The following is a 14,292-nucleotide window of genomic DNA, read 5'->3' on the forward strand; positions in this document are numbered from 1 at the left end:
ATAACATAATAAAAATATGGATATTTTGACATCTTGGATAGAATGTGCCACACCTGTCTTCTTGTCTCAGAAATATGGGCAAAGTTAAATATTCACCAGTCTCACAACAACAGTAATTACTGATATGGAGCCAGATCCACAAACATGTGACATATATTCCAAGCAAAACATTTTTTACCAGAACACACATGCAAACATGACTATAGAGAAATGGGGAGATTCTGAAAGTCCAATAGAGTGCTTAACTTGTAAAATATTATGCACTGAGGCCCTTTTCTTTTTCTTACTAGACCCCCTGCCATTGGTGGCAGAAGGCCACTCCAACTACAAGCACCACTCACTGCAGAATGAATACTACTCAAATAAGCTAGATTGCATTACAGCTACTTTTTGTTTTACAAAACTTTCTGTTGCTTTTCACATTAAACAATCATACATTGCAAATATCAGTTTATGCATTCAGACTACAGAGTAAATCGTACATATTGATACCACCTTCATCTAACTCAGAGGCAGTAACTCTGTCCTCCAGCCCCAACCGTTCCTTTATTTGCAAAAAATAGGGGGCAACCTGTTATTCCTGGGAACCTATGTACCTAAATATAAAGTGGAACAGGGGTCTTCTTGGATAGGGTAAATAACATTAGATTACAAATAAGTGGGCATTTACAATGACTTATACTGAACAATCAGTATTCACATTTCTAAAATGTTTTAAAAAAGGTGTGCATTGGTTAAATAAACTGTAATACAATTGATTCTATCTTAACACAGTCTATCCTTGCAGTTCAGGCTTCTGGTTTGTACAGTCCACACATAGACATGTCGACATTTTGACCCAAGGACATTATTTATGAGCGGGGACTTCATCAGGACACGGACAATGTAGAGTCCCCTAAGTAATAGACAACTTAATACAAACAATGTTTACAAAACAATGGGGTGACCCCAGACACTAGGACCTGGGTAATGAACGGTACAAAAGGCAATGGTCCCAGTGGATGTGAACTTAGAAATAACATTAGAAACTCAATAGGTCAAACCAAAACGAGAGTAATAATGTTAAACATTTTATTTCATGTTAAACAGTGGGTTCTTATGTACGGAACCATCACATTTGTTAAATACTCTCGTGAAGGGGTGCCCCGGAGGAGAGGAAGGGAAATGTGCAGCAATGTGCAAGTGTGAAGGTAAGTGAAAGAGGGAGGACAGTGAACAATATGTACATCCAAATCATCAAGAGCCAAACCAGCCTTATCAAAGGCTAAATCTATTTACAAAACCATATTGTAGAAAAACACAGTGAAACTATCTCTGTTGTCCAAAAAGGTAAACACAAAATAAAGCCGTTGACGTTTTGACCCAGAGTAATATGTAGGTGAGAGGGGTCCTTACAGTAGGGTCTTCATCAGGTCCACGTAGGGGGTACCCTTGAGTCACCGCTGCAGACGGTAAAATGATGGCGATAGGGGCCCACAGGCTCCAGAGTCAGAAAGGGACGTAGTTGAAGAAGAAGGTTTACGAAGGAATCATCCTATATTTATTATCTTCTCTTAGAATCTATTTTCAATGTTCCCGGGTTTGGGAAATCAATCCTCCTTAAATCTCCTTCTCAGGATCGTGTTCTTTTCACAGTCAACTATTACAAACAGTGGACCAAATTTACCTGTATCCAATTGTTTTAACAAAGCTTGTTTTTGGCCTTCTAGGTTAGCGCTGGTTTAGATTTTATATTTCCTTTATTTGAAGGTTGCCCTCAAAGTACGCACACTGGCTACTTTTAATTGAAAAGTACAACTTTGTTTTGCAATGAGGTTATGTTTTTGACTGAATGTAAAGTAGAATTATTATATGTGTCTTATGTGACCTGTATGCAACTGGGACATCTCTCATAACAAGCTCACACACTACTGCCACCTTCTAGAGCATGGTGTGGCAGCAGTAGCTGCTTAATCACTGGATAACTTTCCAATGAGACTCTCGTGCTACTGGACACCCCAAAATGAGATCTAACAATATTACATGTAACTACGGAACCTCCTTCATCTCACTCTACTGGACACCCCAAAAGGACAGGCTGAGAGCATGATAAGTGCCCCATGTGACCTGGTTACCTATGGGACATCTCGCACACCACACATTCCATTGGACACCCCACAGTGCTGTCTGATGGCATTAGATGTGCCTAATGTGTTCTGCCTACCAAAATGATATCATAAACAGGAAGCTCATACTGCTGGACACCCTTCATAGCATGGTCTGGCACGTTTGTCAGTAATACAGGTGCCTCATGGGACCCTCTTGTCTATAGGACATCCCTCAAATAACAACAGTGGTTTCAGATCTGTGTTCTACTGCACTCTCAGAATGCCTGCATAGCGGTCACTTATAACATTAGAGGCTCCTCACAGGAAACTTTAAAAGAGTTCACAGGCAGGTCTTGTTGGGAACAGTTACATGATAGGACTGGACTGAACAAGATGCTGTAAAGAACAAGTACCTTATCTGGTAGAGACAATATCTAGCTGTAGATTTCTTACCTTTGAATTTCCTAGGCATCAGCCTGGATTCTGAAACTTTTGTGTGAGCAGTACCCCAGCGTGCCATTGGGTGGCTCAGTACGACTCCGCGTGATGTCGCCTGTGTCATTAGCATCGGTCGCGACGTCGTGGTCACCTATTTAGGTGACACCCAGGCGCACAGCATCAGTTTCTTTTCACTTTTTCCAGACCAAAAGCACAGAGCCATGAAGTGAACTGATTATTGTGTGTCACAACTAAGGCCCTGTAAAGGGGAGCAACCCTAGCCCTATAAATGAGTCTACAGAATGGGTAGAGGCATGGGTGTCTGTTAGGAATCTGCAACTAGATATTGTCTCTGTAAGATAATACATTTCCGGAGGTAGATAACTTGTTAATCCGAAAGAGACTTCTAGCTGCAGATTCCTTACCTCTGAATAGATACTCAAGCCATACTACCTGGCAGTGGGCTGCAGAAAGATTCACTAGACTAAAAAATCCTGCAGGACCGAATGGGCGAAATGCCCATCTATATGGCCCTGACTGTCCAGACAGTATATTGTTTGGCAAACGTGTTTAGTGAAGCCCGTGTTGCAGCCTCACAATTGTCCAGGACTGGCATTCCACAAGCCAACGTCGTTGCTGCAGTTTACCCATTGGTCGAATGGCTTGTAAGCTATCAGGAGTCTGCCTCCTAGCCAGGGTGTAGCAGATCCTAATGCAGATAACAACGGAGAGCAACATGGTTCCCACTGAGGCATGATAAAGAATGTAGGTGGAAACATATGTAGAGGTCCTTTTAGAAACCTAAGGTGGGAGACTACAACCTGGGGTGAAGGCACCTTCAACAGCCAGTTGTCGAAGTAGGGGTAGACTGATATCCCAAACTTGCTCAGATGAGCTGTAACCACTGCCATCACCTTGGGAACACCTGAAGGGCACTGTTATGGCCAAAGGGGAGCACGGTGAACTGAAAGTGCTCGTGGCCCAAATGAAACCACAGGTATAGCCTGTGGACCGGCAGGATGGGGATCTGAAAATACGCACCCTGCAAGTCCGAGGCTACCAGCCAGTCTCCTGTTCTAGGGCAGCCAACGTGAGCCTCTTGAATTTCTCCTTTCTGAGGAAGAGATTGACAGTCCAGAGGTCCAGAATAGGAAGTAGACCTTTGGTTTTTTTCGGGATTATGAAGTAGCCGAAGTAACAATCACTGCCTACTTCTGAAATTGTGATCTTCTCTATAGCTCCCTTGGCCAAGAGAGCTGAAACTTTCTCTCCGAGTATTAATTGATTATCCTCCGCCAGCTGTTCTTGTGTTGGAGGTAAATGAGAAGGGACATAAAGAAAGGGAAGAACATAGACATCATGAATGATCTGCAAGACCCATTTGTCCAATGTTATGGACCTCCAGCAGAGGAGATGATGTTGAATTCACCCTCCAACTGGAGAAGCATAGTCTTGCAGAACCAAACTAGGAATGCTTGGAGGCTGCCGTCACCGAGGGCTGGGTGGCAGACGACTTCTGGCTACCATTTCCCCGAGGTCTGAATGTACCATGTCCTCGCACAGCTTTTTTTTTTTTTTTAATTTTTTATTGAAGTACATGACATTCCTTTTATTACAATTAGTCCAATATAAATAAAAACGAAAGTATAACAGAAACAAAAACAATATACATTTCCGGGAGAACATATAAACAGGGGTTCCAGCATCTGAAATCGGATTTGCTAATCATGATCAGATAACAGTCAATCAAAATAAGATTCCCACATTTTTGTAAATTTCCTCAATCCCCCAATCCTTTGCGCAAATATAAGTTCATTTTTTCTAACTCTCTTGATTTTTTGATACCACTCATCCACGGTTGGGACCATCTCTGACCTCCAGCACTGAAGTATCAATGATCTAGAAACTGCTACTAAGACATACATAAGTTTAGCCAAAGATTCAGGTAATTTAAGCTCTGGATCAAATCCATATACTACTAAGTTAACGTAACAGGGAGCCATACATTTTAAATAAGCATAAAGAAAAGTAAATATTCCGTCCCAAAATGCCTTAATTTTGGGACAATAGACCATTATATGAGACCATTTGGCTGAGTCCAGTTGACTACATCTAAAACAGGTGGATGAAATATTACTGCACATTTTCGCAATGGCTACTGGGGTGCGATACAAAAGCCACTTACTAAAAAAAAGCATTCTTCGCCAATTGGCGCCTCTCAAAACATTAAAATTGAATTTATTTAATATTGTCCAAGAATTTTCGGTTAATTTAGAATTTTCATGTTTGTGCCATTTTCTAATTGCTTTAATGCTTAAATCATCCTACCTGCTTTGCGCTAAGCTACTTCTCCATTTTCCAGGGTTCTTAAAAAGCGGAGACCAAAAAAGATCATTGGATAACTGTGAAGATTGATCTATCAGAATTAAATAAATTTGAACCAAAGATTTATAAAATAACTTATATGAGTTTATCAGAAGAAAATTTCCACGGATTAGCATGGCCATCTCATTCGGAGTTAGCCAAGATCCATTTTTCACATAGTTAGAAAGCGTTAAGAACCCAGATCTGTTCCAATTCAATATAACTTCTGCCCCCATTTTAATCCCAAAACCAGAAATAGCGTCACTCAATGGAGTCATTAAATTCATGAGGGAGAGTGAATACCTTTTCAACATACCATCACGTTTTTTTTAAAAACAGTTCAAAGTCTTATATCAGACTAATTTGGGAGATTTAAACATCGATAATGGGAAGGGAATCTTAGTCTCTTTGCAGATTAAGTAAAAAAAAAATTAATAAATAATGCCTGACTTGATACAGGGTGTTTAAATCTAGATAAGTATTGTGCAAAGTATGCATAATAGTAATCTTTAAGATTCGGTAGACCAAGACCTCCTTGTTCCCTATCTGCATATAATGTGCTGATAGCGATTCGGGGCGTCTTTTTTGCCCAAACAAAGGCAGAAATTAAAGACTCGACTTTTGAAAAAAAGGAGCCGGGAAGGGAACAGGATACAGTGGAAAACAGAAAGTTAACTAAAGGGAGTACTGACATTTTGATTAATGCCACCTGACCTAAAATAGATATAGGCAGAACATTCCAGCGTGTAAACATATCACAAACTTTTTGAATTAAAGGTTCAAAATTCAATGTATATAGATCTCGTACTGAAGAAGAAAAATATACTCCCAGATATCTTTTAGGTCTATTATTAATGCAACTCTGAATATCAGGGTGCAAATCAGGATTTATACCACCACAAATCAAAATCACAGTTTTCTTTTTAGTAATTCGATACCCCCCACTGCTTCAAATTCTGCAAAAACAGAAAATCCAGTGTTTGTGAATGCATCTCAGGTTTCAATGATAACATTATATCATCCGCATAAAGTTTGATCTTAGACATGGAGGCAAAAGGTGGAGAAATATCAGTACGGTTCCTAATTGCCACTGCTAAGGGCTCAATAAAAAAAGCAAAAAGAGCAGGAGACAGTGGGCAACCTTGCCTCGTCCCCCTCTGTACTGAGATCGAGCCTACCATAGTTGTATTAACAAAAATAGGAGCTTTTTCACCCTGATATAGATTTTTAATTAAGTTAATAATTTGTAAGGGGATGCCAAAACGCAACAAAATAGAGAAGAGTGTATCCCAGACCACCAAATCAAAAGCTTTTTCTGCATCTAAGAGGAGAACTAAAGCCGGAACCTTTCGTGATTCAAAGTAATCTAATGCCTCAATCAGGTAGTGTGTATTAGTGATAAGTTGACGACCTGCAATAAATTCATTTAGATCCAGTTGGATCAATTGCGGGGAAACAAGGTTAAAACGAATAGAAAGTAATTTTGTAACAATTCTATAATCTGAATTAAGTAATGTGATTGGCCTATAAGAATTTGGATCTTTAGGCTCCTTTCCCTTTTTCAAAAAACTGACTAAAGTTCCATCGCGAAAGGACGCTGGGATTGTGCCACCCACCAACATGGAATTTAATAGCAAAAGAAGAAGTTCAGCAAGGGAGCTAAAAAACGTAACAAAAAATTCAGCAGGAAGTCCATCTGGACCACAAGCCTTACCACGCGGGAGACCCTTAACTACTAACTCTAATTCATGCCTAGAAAATAAGGTTGCCATTGTTTCTTGGTCCAAATGAGAGAGACTGGGGAGAGGGTATTTATCTAAAAAATCGTTAAGTCTATATTGATCCGTGATATGACTTGAAGTATAGATATTTTCTTAATGGGACAACATTATAGTCCCTATCTCTCCTGAATCTGTGGTGTCCAAGTCATTAATTGGAGATTTTAAGGAATGAATTATATTGGCTGCTGCTTGTTCCTTGATCTGCCATGCCAAGAATTTCCCAGTGAAATTACTATGTTCATATATTTTTTGGGACTGTCTACAAAAAATGTCTTCACTACTTGCAAAATAATATGCGCTTAGTTCCCGCTTTGCAGCATTTAATTGATTCTGTATACTCACGGAGGGATTATGATACTTTTGATCTATTAGAGCCTGTATTTTTTGCTGTAATAAGTTCTTTGTGTCCCTTACAGCTGCTGATTCCCTTGCGTACCTTCCTATGACAACCCCACGAATAAACCCCTTCAATGAATCCCATACAACATGGAGAGGAGCTGTCCACATATTACGTCCAATAAATTCACTTATCTCATTTTTAATTGATGTGACCCAAACTTCGTGGGACAGATAAGTTTTATTAAATACCCATCGCTTAAACGTTTTCTTACTATCCTACAACACAAACTCAATTATTAACATCGCATGGTCGGAAAAGCCATTGTGCAGGATACGATGATACCGACTTTTAAGTTTTGAAGAAGCAAGGAAAAAATCCATTCGAGAAAATGACTTAAACCTTCCCGACCAGCAAGTAAATTCCCTTTTAGAAGGATTCGAAAAACGCCAAGGATCAACCAGGTCAAGAGTATTTGCATTATTGATAATTGAACGCAGCGATTTGGGTTTCAACGGCTTTTTCCCACCGGTGGTAGAGTCTAGTTTAGGATTCATGAGGATATTGAAATCTCCCCCGATGACAATATCTCCACCTATCAACAGTAATGACTGAAACAACTGCTCATATATCGTAGGGTTGTCATTCAAGGGTGCATAGAAACTTACAAACGTTATGGGCGATGGTCTATTTTTACATTTACAGGTAGCCCAGCACCAACGACCCTGGCCTCCCGCTTCAGTTTGGATGATCTCTGCTTCCATTTTCCTATTTAGAAAAAGTGCAGTTCCTCTCTGAGACTCAGTAAAAAGAGAGAAGCCGCGATAGGAAGCCCAGGCTTTAAACATTGAGAAATCATCCATTTTTAGGACAGGAATATAAATTTCTTGTAAAAGTATGACTGCCGGGTTCTCAGTCAGAATCCATGTTTCTATAGCCTGCATTTTCTTCCTAATATTTACACCATTCACATTAAAAGAAATAATTTTCAATCCTGATCTAACAGACATTTAAACAATTAGCTAAATCAAATTGCATTTCTTTAAACGAAAAACATCGTAATCTGTATCATCCGGAACACCATATATATTTTTTAATCTCCAGGAATCACCAGAGGTTTGCAAAAGAAAAGAAGAAAGAGAACAACAGATTTTTGTCAAGGACTTCATTTTTTGACTTTTTACCCCCCCCCCCCACCCTCCTCTACAACTTGTGGCTCTCTCCTTACTCTACCTCCCCCTACCCACGCTAGCCACAGGTTCCTTACCCCGAACATTGAGGTGTTGTGTAATTACACCCCTTCAAGCCCCCCGGCCGTGCCCCCCACTCCCCCCCCGCTTACATTCGTAAAGTTGTCTTGACTGGAAAAAAAAACACAATTCTTAAGTTTTCAGTTTTTAAATCCATCTATCTATCTAGCCACTCTGTATCCCATGAAGCAGTTCCTGCGCTTCCTCAACATCCGAAAGCATATAAAATTTCCCCTTAATCAACACTCTCAACTTTGACTGTTGTGCTATCATGGCTTGAGCTCCCTGCGCTTTAAAAAGGTGAAGGATCTTAACAAACTCTTTCCTTCGTCTGGCTGCAGCCGCAGACATATCGTAGAAAATTCGGCATTTCACCGTAGCATTTACCAGGAACTGCCTCTGTTTAATCGCCCTAGTCAATATTTGCTCTTTAACCCGGACATCTCCAAAGTTTAACAAAATGGTTCGAGGAAGGGTAGAATTTGAGACCGGGTGGGCTGGAACTGTATGAGCCCTAGTTATATTAAATCGCCTTTATGTTCCGGTATCACCCCCTGTTGAAGAAACGTAGTAACCCACAGAAGCATATCAGACCCCTCAATCCCCTCAGGTACCCCCACTATGCGTAAATTGGATCTTCTATTATAGTTCTCCAAATCGTCCAGTTTACTCTTCAGGGCCCTTGTTGTTTTAGATACATCTTAAGTCTCTTTCTTCATTGTAACCATTTGGTCCTCCAAGGTAGAAATTCTCTCCTCCGCCTCGACTAGACGGGCTGGAAAAGTAGAGACTAGTTCCTCAATTTTGTCCATTTTGTCCAGTCTCTGATGAATAGCGGCCAATTTGACGTTTTGAGACCTCTTGATCTCTCTTACTTCGTCTAGAATTAAATTCAGCATATCTTTTACGGACATCCTCATTTCACCTTCGGTCTGATTGTCCATCTGCAACAATGGGCTAAAAGGGTCCGCTGCCCCCCCCACCGGATATCTCATCGCTTATTTCCAAAGGAGGTGCGACAGTGCACGTTGATTCTTCTTCCTTTAAGCTCGCCGAGTTAATTACGTTTTTTAAGTCAGGTGTAACAGTATTTAACACCGTGCTTACAGCAGCAGTACTTGCATCTTTTGCATCTTTTGTTTCTACGGTCTGGTTTTGACTTAATTTTGGACTGAGGGAGGGGGAATCACTAGATGAAGGTAAAATAGATTTTTTAACGAATAAGGGGAACTGCTTAGATGACTGTAAAGGCTGAGAGAGCTCAAATGTCTTCACTTTATCCACCAGATTAGAATCATCAGTTTTTAACCCCATACCGGATTGACCTGAATTTCCTGTCTCTAATCCTTCCCCCTCATTCGAGCATTCTGACAAATGTATCAAGTCATCCTCCTTGGTGTTGCCATCTATTAGTTTAGCCGCTGTTTCTGCTTCCTTCGCTTGCTGTCGACGTTGCATGGCCTTGGTGCGAGCATTCAAAAGTTTCCCCATATTGCACGCAGTTTAAATATCACCACCAACGCACATAAACGCGCATAAACTGTATAATGGTCCAAATGATTGTGCAAAGGTTCAAAACATTGAAGATTTTTCACAGATTTCAGATACTTTAGCTTTTTTCAGTTTTTTTTTAAATATTATTCTTTTTTTTATTTTTGAAGATTTGAGTCTAATTAGCGAAGTTACGGCGGTATAGGTATAGCGCTGTTCAACTTTCCACAGCGTTAAGCATTAGCGTAAACAGGTATAGGTGAGGAGACAGACTTTTCCTTTCTTTAAGAAACGCTTCACGAATTAAACACACCAGGGCTCAGGACTCAGTCACCTCTAGCCTCTAAAAGGTCTCAAAGTCTCAGAATAACGCACCGCTGCTGCAATATCCTGCGCTCCCAGGTTTACCTCGCCTCGCTGTTGTGAGCATCGATGCACAGTAATGTACTCCTCAGGGATATTTGCAAACGGGAACACAGAAATTGCACTGCTGCATTCCCCTCTGTTTTGTTTCCGACGTGGAAGTCAGAAGTCGGAAATCAGGGAAGGGAGGAGGAGCTACAGCACCAGGTGCTACGTGGAGGCGTGGAACTCCACCGTAGCGGCCGGACACTCTGTCCTCGCACAGCTTGGGGAGTTTGCGCAAGACGATGGTTGGGGTATGGCTAACACGGTTGATAACCCCTTCCAGTGACACAAAAGATGGACTAGCCACAAGGTGTTACCGAGAGGTCCATGGATCTGTTCATAGCTCTAGATTCCTTGAACACCTCCAATGCTGAGTCTGCCTTCTATCCAAAGAGATGAGTCCCACCTGAGGACATGTCAATGAGGTTTACCTTGACAACACCACAGAAGCCAGATGTTCTCAACCAGGTGTAGTGCTGTAAGGCAACCATTAACTAAACCACTCTACCCAGCGAGTCAGTCACATCTAAGCCACACCTAATGGTGAACTTTGCTGAATCTCCCTCATCCTTCACTGCCTGGGAGATCAAGGCCCGGGCCTCCACCAGGACCTGTGGTAGCACTTGCTCAACCGCCTCCCATAAGTAGTGCAGGAAACGGCCCAACAAGCACAGGGTGTTTCCTGACTGCAATGCAAGGCAGGTGGAAGATAACATCATCTTCCCAAGTGCATCCAGCCTCTTGGATTCCCTGTAAGAGGAGCGGAGGAGAACGCACCATGGGACGTTGAAGCCTGAACCACCAAACTCTCATGGGTGGGGAGTTGGCTGAGAATACTTGGATTACTCAGTGCAGAACAATGGCAGCGTGCTTTAGTCCTGTTCACAGGAGCCTCTGTGTTAGGCTTGGACCAACTGCTTGAAAGAATTTCTTAAGTGCCTCATTAAAAGGTAAAAGGGTTTCAAATGAGGTGTGGTTCTGAAGATTCTGGATTCACGTAATTGTTCTGGACTCGAGATTTAAAACTTCGTCGAAACATGACGAATTTGGTATCAAAAGACCGAGAATGACGAGCACATCATGTACATATATTTTCAGCATATTCGAGCGACGATTTCACCTCGAAATCGTCATTTGCGTTCTAAACCCTTGGCTTCCATTTATGTGTTGCCCTTTACATAGGCCTTAATCCAGCTGAATTCAATTTCACAAGGACACATACTCCTTAATCGACTTTCCTATGACCTGTGCAAGTTGGAACCATTGCCCCAGGCCAAACTCGTTAGGTCAGTTCCCCTCCCAATGGCCGAACAAGATAGCATCAAGGCTCAACAAGCCATAAAACCATTTCAGCGCGCACACCTGCCGTATCTTGCTCCCATCTGTCTCTACTCTTTTTGCTTCACTTACTTTATGGTGGGGAGGTGCCTGTTTTATTGGGGGTCCACCGATATCTGATGAAATGTTGGGCCTTGCCGGGTGATTTGTTGTGGGCAGCACGACATGAAATCTGTACATGTCATCATGACTCTGCTTTTTCTTTGTAACAAAAACCTGTAAATGATATATTGCAAATTCGAAGAATGTTTGCCTGAAGCCGAATATTCTGTATAAAGAGAGAAGCCTGACTTTGTAAATTCGAGCAGTCTCCTGAGAATATACTTCCCTGTGTGTTGTACTTCTAGGACACTTGTTACCTTGGTTGCAGCCAATAAATCGATCTTTGACTTCACCTAGAAGACTCTGAGTTTCTGTGGTCTGGATCAGGAAGAACCCGAGGTCTCTGGGTGTACCCTGACACCGCTGGGTTACCGGTTCTGTGCCGGTTCTTAAAAACCCAGTACCTCAGCTGGCGCCCAACGTTTAGGGCGATTCCAGTGGTACCAGTCAGCCAGAGGATCGTGAGGAGCTTCGTGTGAAAATTCCGGAGGACGGCCAACCACCTCATCGACCCCTGCATGTCGACGTGGTCCGAAGGTCTTTGCTGCGAGGTTCCCCGCTTCCCGACGGCTACAAGGACTGCTGCCCTGGCTATCGCCCTGATTTGGACCCTTGAAGTTTGGTAGAGCGAAACACTAAGACGAGTCTTCTGGTGACGTCATCGATATCTCAGTTAAGTATAAGTGGAGCGTCACCCAGTCCTTAGTTGGTCTTAGTCTTGGGTATCCTTTGGGATAATTGTTGGTACTTGCAAGCACCAAAACCGAAGGACTCGTGTATTCACGAGAAATATCGTAATCGATAATCCTTTGAAGTTTGGAACTAGACTAGAGAGCAAAGATGCCTAGTCTTAGACTTGGAAATTTGTTTTGCCTTGGTTATAATAATAGGGACTCCCGATTGGAGGACTCATGTCCGGTTCCTCCGGTTGGAACTCCAACCTACGAGTTATATGTCAAACACGAGTAGGCCCCATCACATACAATGAAGTGTGGATCAAATACACAAGGAAAGATGGTGTTTTAAAATGGCCCCAATATGGTAGCTTTGGTACCGAAATCTTAGATAACCTTGAAGTTAAACTGTTCAAAAAGAAAGCCCGGCCGGCGATGTTTGACTCTTTTCGCCTATGGCGTAAGGAGGCCAAACAAAAAGAAATTAAATTAGCTAAGAAAAATAAGAGAGAAGGGGGAATCTCAGTAATGCAAGCTGCTATGCAGTTTAAAGACAATGAAGAAGAGCAGATGAGTGAGCAGTTGCACAGGCAACGTAAAATGGCAATAGATAAATGTTATCCAGTTTTGCCGTCTCTCCAGCAAGAGGCAGCAAAAGAGCGTGAAAAAGATCCATTGATGTCACATTTGTTAAGTTCGCCACCCCCCTATGCGCAAAATGCCACGGCACCCCCGCAACCTTTAGTTGTGCAACCTGCGCCTCCTGTTCCTCCTATTCAGCACTCACCAGCTGTTCTCCAGCTGGCTCCTGTCCCTATGGTGCAGCCTCCTCAAGGCCCACCAATCACACCTGTTTCACCTGTGCTTTCCACAATTTTGCCTACTGTACTTTCTACTTCTCCTAATGCTCCCTCTACGATTTTGCCTAGTGCTCCTTCTATTTCTCCTGATGCCTCCTCTGATATTGTCTCTGCCCCTGCCTTATCTCACCCCGTTTTTCCACCCGTTCTTCCCTCAGTTTCACCTTCCATTCGGCAGAAAATGGCCAGCACTGTCACTAACCTTTTCTCACCTCTTTTCGGGTCGCCTACTACAACCCCTAAAATGGAACGAAGACAGTTGCGAAGTCGACTGCCTGACTATCAAGAGAGAGACTCATTGAATTGTTTAGCACCGAAATGGGTCATGGACACCGTGAAGTATGATGTAGAATCTGTCATGGAAGTCTTCCATCAATGGGAAGCACCGACGCAGAGATATGTTTTTGAGCAGATGTGCGTTTTCCATTGCGAGGATTTGGAAGACAATGATCTGGAATGTAACCCGCAAGAATTGTGTCGTGTACGGTTTAGGTTTGGAGAGGGCATGATTGTAGGTCCCGATGTAGAGCAAGCGGTTGAAATATTGTTGTCATATCGGAGTAAGGGGAGCAGTTCTGGATCACAATCTGAACCTAGTGCGCGACAAGTGGAGAAGTGTGGCTCACTGGTTAGAGGAGGCAGACCTGGAAGCAGAGGTCAGCCCGGGACCAGGGTTCAATTCCCGGCTCGGTGGGGTCTTGAGTCCTAAAATGTCCATGGACTCGACAATTCTCGCTCTGGTGCCTACTCAATTCACGGGTTCACACTCTGCGACTCTGGGCAATAGCTTGCTTAATCTCCACAACGGCCCCTCGCGGTGGGATGCCTGGCTTTCACCTTGCGGATACCCTGCTGGGGTTATCTCACAGGGGAATACCAGGACGGGTTCCCTAAGCAAGCGCTTAGAAACCGCTCGGTGATTTGCGCTATATAAATTCCTGTACATTTACATTTACATTTACATTTACAATACCCCATGAGAGAAGTTCCCCCACAATGGAGAGAGGGCGACACAACTGTTAACCCACCTATTCTGCCACACTTTCAGCGTGTATGGGTACATGTCCCATGGAAGCGAGCTGATGTTTTAGCACTTAAACAGACATTACCTGATCCGCGTAAAAATCCTGCAGGATATTACAAAGAGTTGTCACAGACTGCT

At 42.5% G+C, this 14,292-nt stretch overlaps 1 protein-coding gene across 1 annotated transcript in view; it reads right to left on the reverse strand.

Moving 5' to 3' along the window:
* The window catches only part of LOC144784026 (syntaxin-binding protein 4-like), a 1,158,996-nt gene that overhangs the window by 599,638 nt on the left and 545,066 nt on the right, over positions 1 to 14,292 (reverse strand). The gene's annotated exons all lie outside the window — the stretch shown is intronic.

The sequence above is a fragment of the Lissotriton helveticus genome, chromosome 10 (genome assembly GCF_964261635.1).
Source record: "Lissotriton helveticus chromosome 10, aLisHel1.1, whole genome shotgun sequence".
NCBI lineage: Eukaryota > Metazoa > Chordata > Amphibia > Caudata > Salamandridae > Lissotriton > Lissotriton helveticus.